The sequence below is a fragment of the Pleurodeles waltl genome, chromosome 7 (genome assembly GCF_031143425.1).
Source record: "Pleurodeles waltl isolate 20211129_DDA chromosome 7, aPleWal1.hap1.20221129, whole genome shotgun sequence".
In the NCBI taxonomy this organism is placed as follows: Eukaryota; Metazoa; Chordata; class Amphibia; order Caudata; family Salamandridae; genus Pleurodeles; species Pleurodeles waltl.
The window spans coordinates 1,247,047,159-1,247,062,094 of NC_090446.1; positions in this window are offsets into that span (position 1 = coordinate 1,247,047,159).

The window sequence follows — 14,936 nt, forward strand, 5'->3', positions numbered from 1 at the left end:
TTTAGGGATTTTCAGTACAGTGTGCCCTCCCTAGCATTGTGACTTGTGATACAGGTGTCCGTGTGTCTTCACTGAGGGTGAGATGATAGTTCCATGCACATTTTAAATTGAAAGTGTTGTTAACACGTTCATATCAAAGTACCCTGGACATCCCATACCTTGAAACTTATGCAATGTATTAATGTAAAGGTCATTGGGACACTTACAATTTGCAAGGTGACATTTAGGCAACCACACTCATTAATGTCTTCACATTAGTCTGTACAGTAATTTTCGATGTGTGACAGGTTCAATGGTGAGTTAAGAAACATGGCTAGTGATGTCAGGACCTCAGTGTGTTCCTGTCTAGATGTTGCTGTTGTGGTGTATGTGTTGTGTGTCCTAGAGGGTTGCTGTGCAGTGTGTATATAAGTAGGTTTTTGTACTTACCAACAAGTAGTCCATTGCCATATCGTCCATCCTGGAAGTGTTGGTTGATGGTACAGTGACGGAAGATGAATGAGTCATGTACACTCCTAGGATATTTAGCCACGATGTTGGTGATCAATCCCTGTTGATCGACAATGGCCTGCACGTTGATTGAATGTGTGTGCTTCCTGTTGCGGTAGAGGTGTTCAGTTGCAGCAGATGGCACAAGGCGTACGTGTGTGCAGTCGATTGCACCAAGGACATGTGGGAAGCCACTGATTGCGTAGAACCCCTGTTTAGTTTCCTGCTGCTTCTGCAATGTGTTAGGGAAGCAGATGTGGAGGGGTGTCAGGCGAATGATGGCATCCAGTACTTTTGGCAGAAATGCGGAGAATGATGGTTGTGAAATTCCGCCAACCAGGGCACCAGTTGTTTGAAATGAGCCACTTGCCAGCAGGTGAAGTACGGCAAGCAGCTTTGTTTCTGTTGGTATGGTGCGGGGTGTCACCAAAGTGGGGGCCAACTGCTGTTCAATGTTTCGCAGCAGCTGCTGAATGGCCTGCCAGTTCAACCGGTACCTCTGTATGATGTCGTGTTCCCTGAGGCCCTGAAGGGTTGTTCTTGGGCGGAATATCCTCTCCTGCCTTCTGCGCTGCCTTTGGGGTCCCTGCTGGTGTTGTTGTAGCTGCTGTTGTTGCTGCTGGGCTCTGCGTCTACGTGCACGCTGGATAAGAATCACCTCCATGTCTCCCTGTTGCTGCTCTGCTGCTCTGCTGTTTATTCTGTGTGTTCTGATTAAATACAGGTGTGTTTGCCCCATTTTAACGCCTGCCCTGACCCAGGCGTTAAATTTTTACGCACATCGGGCTGTGCGTAATTTTTTTGCTCCGCCTCCCGGCCGAGAGCCATTTTTGCCCAGAAGCATAAATACGACGCACGGCCGTTTGCGTCGTTTTTTTGGACGGGAACGCCTACCCTGCATATCATTAACACAGGGCGGGTTGCCGCATCCAAGAAATGACGCACACGGCGGAATTTTGTCGTCCGCGGGCTCGGGCGTCAGAGTTTAACTAAGGGGCAACGTTTGCGCTGATTGTGCGTCAAATTTTTTGACGCACAATCGGCGCAAACGGAGTATAAATATGCCCCTCTGTGTTTCTTGTTTGTACGATACAGCACCAGCAGGTACATTTCCCATTTGTGCAGTTTTGGGCATTCTGTACATGCTGATAAACTAGAGGTAATGCTGATCCAGTAAGTGTGTAGCGTGCGACAGGCTCATAACATGTATAGCAAGTCGGCATCTACAAGGGTGGAACTCAGGCAGGCCCCATCAACTCTGCGATAAAAACCGGTTCACGTTAGCAAGAGTAAGGTAAGCCCTGTGTACGATGTAGAGCTGAGTAAGCTAAAAACGGGTATTGCGATGTATGTATTTTGGTGCCTCTAGGAGGGCAACACTTTCTTTGTCTGTACAAGGATGTGTTAGGTCTGCTTCCCAAAGTTGTCACCGCTGAGGGAGTTGTGGAGCAATCTGGGAAAAAATGAGAGTCAGCAAAACCACCTTATGAGATGTCTACCTTTTCCCATGACATGTAAATATTGAACTGTGAGGTGAATAAGTTGTTCAGTATATAAATCTCCCCAGTGACCCGCTAGAATGACAAGCAAGAAATGATATAATACAAATTGCCCCAGTGTAGGCCATCTTCCACTATCAACATCTCAAATGGTGCTAGGTTTCCATCCCTGTATAAATCATCCAGTGTGTGCATATCTGTAGCATGCTATGTAGTTAATTCGGCTGATGAAGTGGGTCCTTCGGTCCTGGATGTTCCAAGTAGGGCTAATCCTGGTGCATAAGGGAGTGCTTGTTTAGTGGTGCAAAGTCAACGATGGTAGCAATGATAGGCTATCCCCAGCAATAATAAGTCAGATGCTCGAGCATGTGTGCAAGGGTGAAAGAGAGGTAAGATAGCTGACAAGCTCCAAATAGGGGAGTATGTGGCCGTATCTGACAGCTTCAGTCCTGCCAACCACTTAGCGATTCACTGGATTTGGGCAGCTCGATAATAGTGTTCAAAGTGTGGGACAGCCAGGTCCCCCTTTCTGTAGGTAAACAAAGTTTTGCCAATACTGCCCTGCATCTCGACTTGTGACAGATACATTCATGTATCATTTGGTCAAATGCCTGGAAGAACGCAGCAGGGATATGAATAGGCAGACTGGTGAAAAATATAGAAGACAAAGTAAAACCACCATTTTCAATAGAGCCACCATCCCCGCCACTATAAATGGCAGGGTATGCCAGAAGGCCATCTGAGCCTGTATTGATGTTACAGTACGTGTGACACTGTCGTCAAAAAGGACAGTGAGGGAGTGGTACACTCGCACTCCTAAGTATCAGAACGTATGGTGCTGCCAGGTCAGGGGCACTCCCTTAATAATTAATCCAGGGGCTGGAACATTAGGTAAAAAGAGCAACAGGCACGATTTTGCTCAATTCACCTGTAGTCCAGAAATTACCGCAAAGCGGGCCAGCAGTTGTGCAATATATTCATGTATGTTGTGTATATCCCTGATATATAGGAGCATGTCATCTGCATATAGCGAAATCACAAGCATTCAGTCCTCCAGTGACATATCCAAAGTTGTCTCCTGAGTGCACCTGTTTAACGCTTGTGATTCAATCGCAAGGGAAAACAACAATAGCAGCGGGCAGCCATGTCCATTCCTCTGCAAAAAGAGATTGCATTCGAGAGGAGGGTCCTGTCTTGACCGTGATTAGGGGTTTCGGTGTAGAGTAACTTCACCAGTCACAGAAACCGATGCCCAATCCCATACTGCAAAGAAGAGGTACTCCTATTCCAGTGAGTCAAAGGTCTTTTCAAGGTCTAAGACCAGACATCCCACATAAAGCCATGCATGGCGGGCATAAGTCATAACTCTGATGAAACGGCGTAAGTTTAATGAGGTGTTACTTGCAGGGATGAACCCGTTTTGGTCCATGTGAACTAAGCAGGGGACCAGCGGTGCCAGGCGTCCCATGAGTATTTTCACCAGTGTCTTATAATCAGTGCTAAGTAGAGCCAATGGTCGGTCAGAGCTTGTAAGCAGGGGATCTTTATTCGGTTTGGGAAAGAAAATGACTGTTGCCTTTCTTTGGGAGGCAGTGAGATTGCCTATTGATAAGGCCTCTTCATACATTTTTTGTAAGCGTGGGGCTACTTGAAGGGCAAAGGCTTTCTATAGCACAATGGGCAAACCATCTGGCCCTGGGAATTTGCCAATGGCCTAGGCCTTGATCGCTTCTTTGACTTCAAACAACGTAATGAGACCATCAATTTCAGCATGCTTTCCATTTTAACTCGGGGTATTGGCAGGTCAGTAATGAAGGAGTCATATGCCTCCAGGTTAGTGGACATTTGAGTCTGGTACACCTGAGGGTAGTGCCGGGTCAGTTCAGCATAGATTGCATGTTGTACATTATTGATGATGCCTTTCTGAGAACATAGCACCACTATGGGGTGTCATAGTTGATCCTGTCTGATGAGCCATGCAAGCAGTCGTCCAGTTCTATCAGCTGCTGCATGCATGCGTGCTGAGTGGGCATCATAATTAAGACAACGCAATCTTTCTAGCAAGGCAGCATGTTCGCATCGCACATCTGTTAGCTCATGTTTGGTAGTGGGATCGTCAGCTGCCTGCTTCTCCAGGACTAGAAGTATGTTCTCATATCGGGGAAGGTCCCTATTAATATACCATCTCATGTTACCCTGCACTCCCAGGCACTGTCCTAGCAACATCACCTTAAATGCATCCCACTCTATCAGTCTTGTGGACGTCGTGTTAGTGTTATTATCAAAATGCTCAGTAATCATTGGCCCAAGGGAAGTTCTGAACGGGAGATCTTCCAGTAATGTAGGTTGTATGCACCATGTAGGAATAGGAGAAGGGATAGTGACACAGTGTAATTGTAATAGATGAGTGTTGTGATCAGAGTGGGCGCACCCCATATATTCCATATTAGTTATAGACAGGAGCAGTGATGATGCACCAACAAATCTGTCCATACGGATCTGTAGATTGTGTGGTACAGAGTAAAAGAAATATACCTTTGTGACTGGGTTACGGGCCTGCAAAAAATTGACCAACTACCATTGGCAAAACCTATCAGTCAACACCTGGGCGTTAGTAGTCACAGCTGTGTGGGTTAGTGGGTGGAAGGAACGATCCACTGCAGTATCTAGTACACTGTTAACCCCCCACCCCCCAAGAAGCCATGGTGTGTCACTTAATCGAATAGGGCACTGGAGAGAGTGTGTAAAAGGGCAGTCTGTTTGGTGTTGGGGACATAAATAGAGTCAAGCAGGATGGGGTGGTCATCAAGCCGGCCTTTCACCAGGACAAACAGGCCTTCCAGATCCAACAACGTGCCCTCAACTATGATCTGGGTCCCGGGTTTAAGCCACAGCAATACCCTCCTGGCATAAGTAGAGTGATTTGTGGCAAATACTTGCCTATGCCATAGTCTTTGCAGCTTGAGGGCTTCTGAATGGATAAGATGGGTCTCTCGCAGTAATTCTATATGTTTACATCGTCTTTTCAGTTAGGAATACACAAAGTATTGACATGACAGTGTGTGCATACCCCTCATGTTCCAGGTGAGTATATTAAAACGGGTCATATTCAGAAGCGTACTTCTTCCAAACACAGGGGGTCACAATAGTATCAGTGAAAGCATAGTGTTGCTTGATGTGCCTATGGTGGACCTGAAGTGGAGGACTTTCCCATGGTGAGCCAGTGGTCTTAACTAACATTATACAAATCTGTAACAGAAAACTTGAAATGCCAATGGAGCAGAGATGCAACATGTTTCCTGTCCAATTAGGTAACTGGAACTTAGCTAGAATCAGCCAGTTAAGGTACTGAAGTGGGGTGTAGCTATTTTGCCAATTAAGGAATGTCCTGTGTATTGTGGGAGAAGTGTACGGGAACCCATGTACATTTGTCAATGCATAGCCAGTCTGCTTACTAGGGCAAGTTTGTATTCAATGTATATCTAAGTTACAGACACCTTTTGAGTCCCCTGACGATATTCCCTTCCCACTGCAAAAGAACCAGTGAACATTGCATATATTTACTTGATAACGTGAATAGACATGCCACTTAGTGTAAAGGAAATTGTAAGCATTTATATCAATGCAAATAGTGTATCAGATAATGTCATCTGCTCTTTATGGTGCGATATCTGTAAGAGCAGAAGAATCCGTTCTGGACAGCCAGGTAGCAGTAGGCCCATCACTGCTGAGTGTCTTGTCTGATTCATCATCCAAGTCAGAGCAGCGGCATCATTCACTGAGCGCAGCAGCCTTTTGTAACGCTTGATGCCTCTTCTGTATTACATGTCCCAGATCAGGTGCGTTTTTCTGTGGTCTGAACCGTCTGCCTCTATGTTGTGGAGCTCACCCACCATGTGACGTAGAGTGGTTAAGGCAATCTGTTGTGGAATATCCCATTCATTCCGGCCAGTCCCATGCCTCCTCCGGGGCACTGAACAATTGTATCTTGCCTGAGGTTGCCACCATCAATCATGCCCGAAAAAGGATGGCATATCGGATATGGAGCAGGAAATTATAAATGAACGGCGCCTGCTATTCCTTTATTATTCTTTTTGAAAAGTGTTGCCTCTTGCTGGCTTCTCATCATCATCAATGCTGGATGCCAGTAGGAGCCCGCAGTTTTTTTTTTTTTTTAAAGTAGGTGCCCCAACACCTACATGTGGCCAAACCGTTAGGGCCATGAGTAGAGGGCCAATACCCCTGCCGGCTCCTCAGACAGCACCCATTTCGGTGCTTGTGGGAACTGGCTCAGTCACTTTGGGCTCGCCAGGTGAGAGCAGCATTTTTCTGTGCTTCATCCTGGGCGGGAGCAAAGTTGTGTTCCTTGCCTAGGAGTGTGGACCGGGAATTGCAGTGTCCCAGGGGATGGGGTCCTCGAGACAATGCCCGTGTCGGTCCCCATAGTATACATAATACATATATACATATATATAAAGGAAAGAAATCCCAAATGCAGACAGCCAAAGGACATGCACAATGGAGTAAGTGGTCTACGAATGGTTGAACCAGACCCTCTACAGAAACGGCCTGGCACAATAGGTAATCCACCCTGTGCAAGTCCGAACACTATGCACAGTGGGGTTGGCTACCAGAAGAAAGCTATGTTCAGGACCAGGCCCTGATCACAGCCGAGCAAGACTGGAGCAAATTGTCATTTATTTAACTTCTCTCGTTTGCTTGTGCCTTTACCATTTTTAAATACCGGAGAATGGGGCATCTAGACAGGAGCACAAGCATGCCATGTCACATTATGCCTCGCATACTGATACCTCGAGAGAAACAGAAATATCATGAGTGACAGCATATATAAAATGCTGGCATGAAAAGAAATGGTGTTTGCGGATGGCGAACCTTTAAAACGTGTGCCATTCTGTCATAAAATGGTGGGCCGGAGTTGCAAATTTCAGTGTGTCATTTGTTTCTTATTTTAGAGGAAGTATGTATGAGGGATTGTCACAGCTCTGTACCTTCTGTATTCTAGACAATGTTTTATTCAGTAGACTAGATTAAAATATCCTTTTTGAGTGCAAACTCCGATAAATATTACACTATTTGAGGAGACCGGAATAGCTGCGATTGACGTACTAAAAATGTTAGAATATTTTGCACCTTTGGGAGACAATGCTAAATACAAATTCAGTGACTAATTCCATTTTTAGATTGCGGGACTTTCAGACTTTCGTTGAAAATTGTCAAATGGATTCAAGTGAATAAAACTGGGTTCCACTTGCATTGCCTCATCTATGACAGTCACAGGAGCTTTGTGCTGTATTTAGCATAATTTCGAAAAGTTTGGGATTTTTGGTCCAATTAACTGCTAATTTTAGTCGTGTTTTGTGTTGACATGACCCATGGCCAGGGATTGTATAAAAGGGTACACTCTGCGGAAATGTTTTGCTGCATAGTCCTGGCAAGGAAACCTTTAATTTCCCACGTGAAATATCCTCCTGTAATCATTAAGAGATGCGCTGCATCTTAAAAAAGGATTTCCCATTCGTTGGGTATGGGAACAGACAGACATGACGCATTTAAATTTACTTTACAAAACAACAAAAAACATGACTGGCTAACTTAAATGACCCTCGAAGCCAGTTATATCAAACGCTGTTAAACGGTTTTGTGGTATGAAACACAGTGACGAATTATTCCAAGAAAGAACCCCCACGATAAAATCTGGATGAGTCGCAGGAAGTTAAAATATAGCAATTCTTGCTTTTTCGTTCGTAAAGATGTTGAATTTTTAGAAACTGCAATCTTTAATTGACTTCATTGATTATATTTGTTTATAAATAGATTTACTCCAAGCGGTTAATGAAGAGCTGCTACCCAAATTCGGTTAACCCCAGAGGCCTTGGTTGCACCAAAGACAGGTTTAGATGAAGATCCCAAAATTCAGTAGATGAGGGAGATCCCCTATTCAACTTTCTTTGGTGACTGCAGTTGAAGACCTTTTTAAACATAATGGGCCTGGTTTACAAAGGTAACCTTAGACCAAAAGTATAAGTTTAGACCTAAAGTCTAACTTTACTATGAGTAAAGTTAGGCTTTTGGTCTAAGTTTAGACTTTTGGTCTATGTTTGGAACGAAAGCCATAACTAAGACCGAAAATCTAACTTTAATCATAGTAACAACATGCTCCCAGAGCGGCCTCGCTGACCCACACAGCAAGGTCAACATTCCAGTATCCCATACAACATTCTAGGAAAGAATGTCAAATCATGAAAATATCCCTGTAGATGGTTGTTAAGGCTGTTAAAGGCCCTGAATGGCAGTTCGAGCCTACAATGAAGGAGAGGGTCGTTAACATCTGCAATAGCCTGAGGTACATGGGCTATAAGGATATTAGAACATTCATCTACTAAGGGTAAAATGTTCTAAATTAAAAGAGAGAAACATGAAGGCAAAGAGTGTAATGTTCAAGCCATGGACTCGTATTAGCCATTATAAGCCTGGAGCTACTCCATTGTCCTCTTTGGAGTGTCAACATTCCAAAGGTCTCATATAGCCTTTTAGACCACTGCTGAGGGATAAATGGATTGTTAAAGACCGTGAATCTGAGTTATAGGCCAGAGGTGCAGAAGACGGAGTAACAAGGGTGAGGGACATTCACAATGGTTGAAGTCAGAGGCAGACACGCTATAAGGCTATTAGAATATTCCACCCACTAAGGGTAGAATGTTCTAGATTGAAAATGGAGAAACAGAAAGACAAACATTGGAATGTTGTAACAGAAAGCTTATACTAACACTAACCTGAACGGGAAGCAGTGAATATGGCATGAGCACTATATGGGGAGTGACAGACTTTCTGTTAGCTCTCTATAACATTGCCGATATCAACACATGCCGTGGACCTCTCCCAGCGTGAGCAGCAGGGCCGCAGGGCGGTGAAGGCGAAGACGTGTAGCACCATTGGGCTGAGTGTTTCTGCGGCGTGCGTTCGGCGTTTGGAAGCCCCGGATGTTTACCCCAGCTGGACGGGGGACAGTACGGGCGCTGCATCAACTGCATTGGCAGCGGACGGTGTTGGGAGCAGACGGGCACCTGGAATCTACCCCGGACTCCTGAAAACCGCACCCGCACCTGAACCGCACCTGTCAGTGCGTCAGCGGCAAGAAAGGTGACAAGAAGGTGCAGACAGGGGCTGGGGGGGTCCCGCGGAGTGATCAGGAGGAGTGGCCTGGAGGCGGCTGGAAGCTGGAAGTGATCAGGAGGCAGAAATAAGGTACGACATGGGCAAGCTGGGCGCAGTGACTCTTGAAGGGTAAATACTCTTTCAAATTCCATTCCATTCCAAATTCCATTAAGACTGCCTAGAGGTCTGCCCTTGAGGGCTTAAAACTTCACCGAAAAAACGCAGAATGAGCCACGCTCGAGGCGACCTAGCAGGGCAACATAAACAGATAAAGCACCCTTGCTGCAGCCTCCAATCCTGCTACCAGGTTTTTGTACTTCACGGTCATTCTTGATATCAGCAGCATGAGCATTGAATGCACTGCCAATAACTGACATTATACGCATTGTACGCCGCCATATAGGAATTGTTATTGGCATTCCAAACCCCAGATCCAACAACAGTCCTCCCTGGAGTAATTGGTGCTGTTCCAATCTCTACCAAAATCTTGAAATACAGCCACATTGCCACACTATCGCACTGCGTATGCGGCAGGGTAGTATAGGCAAGGTCGGGTGAGTCCAGGCCATCACAGAAGTGGCCCAGCCAGGTTTGGGTGCGGCTTGTGGCGGCATAACAGCATAACGGTTCCACTCACCCTACTCACCATACTACGAACTAATGAAAAGCCGCCAGAACATCAGAAACACAAACTGTAAACCAACACAATCCTCATAATCTACCAAGTGTTCAAGGGTCCTTCAGATAAATTGCAGTCTCTACATTGGGCCCAGCAGGATCCGGGAACCGATCGAGGAACTCTGTGTGCGCTCGTGCCTCTCAACATCTGAGGTGAGGCGTTGCATCCACAAATTCAAGGGTTTCCGGAAGTCCGGAGGAAGCCCCGGCTGGTCTCAGGGGGACCCTTCGGCTGCCTCAGAAAACTCAGACCTCCAGCGACCTAGCAAGAGCCAGCAGTGCATATTGGGCAGCACTCAAGGAGAACAATGCATGCTTGTGCCCCTCAACCCTGAGGTGTGTTGGCGCGTATATTAGGCAAGAAAAAAGCAAAAAAGAAAATCTTAAGGAAAACCTTATAGATGGTAAAGATGTGATCAGGAAAAGAAAGGGGTTTTCAGCCGCAAGCAAAAAGAAGTAAGAAGCCTAATAAACCCTCTAAACTCTCTAAAAACACAAGGGGCAAAACAAACCATACTCCAATGTGGAGTTAATGCAATATAAGGACCAACGAGCTTCGCCAAATTCAAATGTTATAGGCCAAAATAAGCAGGAAACACAGAACATCAATCTACATCAACGGGAGGTGAAAGCTGAATTAATTCACAGTCCCATAACTAACAGGAGGTCATTTAAAGAAGAAGGCATAACAATTAAAGTTGCATATCCTGAATATGCTGAGCATCAAGGAGCTAAACAGGGGTGAAAAGTGACTTGGCACCAGCCAAAAAAAGAAGAGGACCTAGACCACGCTCGGAGGGAGAGTCCCTAAATAGATTAGCTGCGTGGCAAACTGTTGCAAATTCAGGATGGTCAGATAGCGAATCTCTATCACAGACAGAGGTAATAGAATACAAGGGGACATCCAAAATGGAAGAAATGGAGGACCCTATAAGAAGTCCCAACTATGTCCTGTCTACAGACTGCAAACAATTTATTCTGGAACCTCAATATCAATCCAGGGTCTCACATGATATCTTAGATAGAGGAAATATATTTAAATTGTTACAAGCTATCCCGGCACTAAAAGACATCAAGTCTACTGATATTGTCTCTATCGAATTTCAACCGGGGGTCAAAAATAAAGAAGGAAGATCAAACAAATCAACCCTGGTAAATTGGAAGACACCACAGGTGGTTAGGAGAGTTGTCAAAGAAATAATCTCCTTATTAAAATGGGGATTAAATTGAGTATACCCAAACAAACGTGCTATCCTGACCCTCTAGAGTATCAAATTAATATGTTGAACCTAACAAATTCAAAAGAGTTAAATAAACCTTTTTCAGTTCTTAGATCTTCAATTGGAAAAAATTATGAACACTCCACAGGGTTCAAAGCACCTAACATGCACCCTTTAATGCAGCTAGATTTTGGGTTGGATGTCGGAAGTAATCCATTTAGAAAATCATCAGTGTATTCGGAGTATTCTGGATCACTATGGGTGGGGAACTCCACATGATAAACCCCTCCACGTTTGCTCCTGGAATATAAATGGGGTTCGATCAAATACCAAACAAAAAGATCTTACAAGCCTATTCAAAAAATGTCAAATTATCCTTCTGCAGGAGACTTGGGCTACTAATCCCTTCACAATTGACGGATTTATGTTTTTTTTTTCCCCAGCAGTCAGGGAAAAAAGGTTCGGCCATCCAAAGGGGGGATTAACAACCTTTATTTCAGCAGGGTTAAATATATCATGCACACAAATATATGAGGAAAACGAGTTCCTGCTAGTAAAGCTAGATGGATGGAATAAAGAACATTCAAGCCCACTCTTGCTAATAAATGTTTATATCCATCAAGATGCACAATCTAAGAAACATATATCCACCAAACTGATAGATACAATATTAAATGCCCATCAGGACTTAGGATCCCTGGAGTTTCTAATAGCTGGGGACTTCAATTTGAAACTACTAAATCCCTTTGAAAGGGATGCCCAAACCATCTTGCAAGATCAATTGTGGGCAATACCACAGCAGTCTCTGGGGTCAATAGAGCGAGGTAAACCCAGCACAACAGCACTTTCCTTAGTAAAAGATCTTGAGGCCCTTGGGCTCAGACTCCTAAACAGGAGGTTTCCACAGGATACTCTGCCGGCAACCACCTGCTATGTCACTGGAACTCAAGCAACATTTGACTACACTGTGGCCTCCATATTTCTACTTACTTTAATTACTAAGTATTACATCATAAAATCAGATAAAAATGATCATGGTCAACAATGCTTGGAGACTATGGGGGTTATTACAACTTTGGAGGAGGTGTTAATCCGTCCCAAAAGTGACGGTAAAGTGACGGATATACCACCAGCCGTATTACGAGTCCATTATATCCTATGGAACTCGGAATACGGCTGGTGGTATATCCGTCACTTTACCGTCACTTTTGGGACGGATTAACACCTCCTCCAAAGTTGTAATAACCCCCTATATGTGCCTTCCCCATATTTAATCCTGCACCAACTGCACCAATGGATGTCACTACAACAAACTACAAAAAACTGGGCTGAAAGATCACTGGAATCCACTGGAGAACGGTCAATGGCGATAATTGATCTTTACTATAACAATGCAACTAGCGACTCAATAAATATCTGGTTGACGTTCCTGGACTGATTTGCAGCTGGTCTGCTTACAGATAGATCGCAAAATAATTACCAAAATCAGGGGAAAGTGAAAAGAAACATGAATATAAATTTTTTAGCACACATGATTAAATTAAGAAGACAACGAAACAGACTCCTAAGATTATATAAGATAAATCCAACTGACTGCCGTGTTAAGGCTGACCTAAGACATTCAAACAATACCTATCGGAAACAAATATGGGATCATAAAAGACAGGAAAATCATGACTTTTGGCGAAAAGGCTTTATTCCTAAGCAAAAAATCAAATGCACAGGGATTTTGGAAAATGGTGAATTACTTGAACAAAGCTCCAATGACCCTGACTAGTTCCAATATTTCGGAATCCGTATGGACTGCTTATCTAATTCACCACTTTGGCGGAAATAAGGGAACCATCAAAAATCTAGACAAGACAACAAATGACTGAAATCCAAAAGGATTTACATTAAAGTCCCCTACTGTCCAAAAGAAATCTGAAAAATTTACATTCACAACGTCAGAACTTGGAAACTTAATAAAGAAAAGCAAAAGTGGAGGTGCCCCCAGGTCCAAATGGGATCCCAAATGCATTGTTCAAAATGAACCTAGACTTTTGGGGAGAAAAGCTGATCTCAACTTACAACAACTGCATAGAATTAGGTACAATTCCAAAATCTTGGAGGGGGGCGATAATCCACTCAATATTTAAAGGAGGTTGAAAATCTCATCCGGAGAATTATTGATTGATTACCTTAATGGATGTCAAGGCCAAATACTATGCTGGGCTACTACTGGAGCACCTTCGCAGGTGGGCAACCGAGAATAGCCATTATTCCCCCCACTCAGACAGGCTTTGCAAAGGGTCCTGAAGCGGCCACAAATATACTAACTCTCTCCATTGTCATTGACAAATGCAAACAAAAGAACCAATCTCTATCTGTACTTTGTAGATTTCAAATCAGCTTTTGATTTGGTACAGCACTGTCTTTTTTGGGAAACATTAGCCTCCTGGGGAATACCGGAGAATCTGCTAAAAGCTATTCAGCAGCTATACTCAGATACATGGATTAGAGTTAAGATAGGCGATAGATCCTTCCTTTCAAGGGAAATTGAGGCAAAACAGGGTCTGAAACAGGGCTGTTTGCTGGCGCCGTTTCTTTTTAATCTTTTTCTGTCAGATCTGACCGTGAAGCTAAGGTTGGTGACATGCTTATTTCCAATTTGCTATACGCCGACGATGTAGCACTTCTGATTCAAACCAAAGTAAGACATTATCAAGTTATCGGAATATGCTGAGCCAAACAGAATGGAACTTAATCAGAAAAAAACAAAGTGATGGAAATTAGCAATAAAATCTCCGTAGCCAAAAAATGCCACACACAAAGGGGAGTATTGGAACAGGTAAATCAGTACAGATACCTGGGCATACTATTTGATGAACAGGGGTCTTTTCTCCCTCAGAAGCAGGAACTACATAGAAAAGGAAATGTTCTACTGCTTGCTTTTCACACCTTGAGGAAGGTGCTTAACGGCCCTAGCTACCGGCCCTTGCTGCAAGTCGTTGCAGCCAAACTAAAATCGACTTTAGGATACAGCAGTGAAGCACTGCGTGGACAAGATGCCACCATCCTAAACAGAATGACAGGAAAAGTACTAAGGTCTCTATTTCAGTTACCAGGGTACACCTCCCAAGCACAAATTAGGCTGGAGTTTGGATATTTAAACCAGTGCATAGCTGGGCAATCCAGTTACATCAAAACCTAGAAATGTTTAGAGTCAACAAAAGCAAATCAGCTCTGCCAGGCACTCTGGAAGGAGATCATCCCAAATTCTAAAGCCAAGTCAAGACAGTAATTAGATCAGGCTCTAGAAGACTTGGAAGTATGGGAATTATGGTGCTCAAATCTCCCCTACTATGCGTTCAAAACAAATCTTAAACCGAATAGTGAGGAAAAGATCGGTAATTATGGATAAGAGCCTATTAGCTACCAGATTGCGCTCTTGGATGGTAATAAATGAGTACAAACTCCTGAAATATCAGCCATATCTGGAGGCTGGGTGGTCAAAAGCAGACAAGGATTCCTTCATCACACATCGTTTTGGCATTATTCCTGGAGATGCCCATCGACCCCCATCGGAACGCACTATAACAATTGCTCAGTGTAGGCTGTGAAGATGTGGACTGGAAGATATAACTCACCTTATCTGTATCTGTAACAACCTACGAAATGAACGTACAATTCTATTAAAGGCAGCATTCAACCAAAGGATAATACGGTCCTGTAGACAACCGGTGATTGCCTGCTTTAAACCTTCTGACTTTGTTTTGAATGCAAAATTTACAACGTTTTTACGTTTGATATCAAAAAAATTACTACAAGTTCAAATTAGTAAAAATAATATAGGTACATACTGGTTTGTGGGCTCGTATAATAAATATGAAAA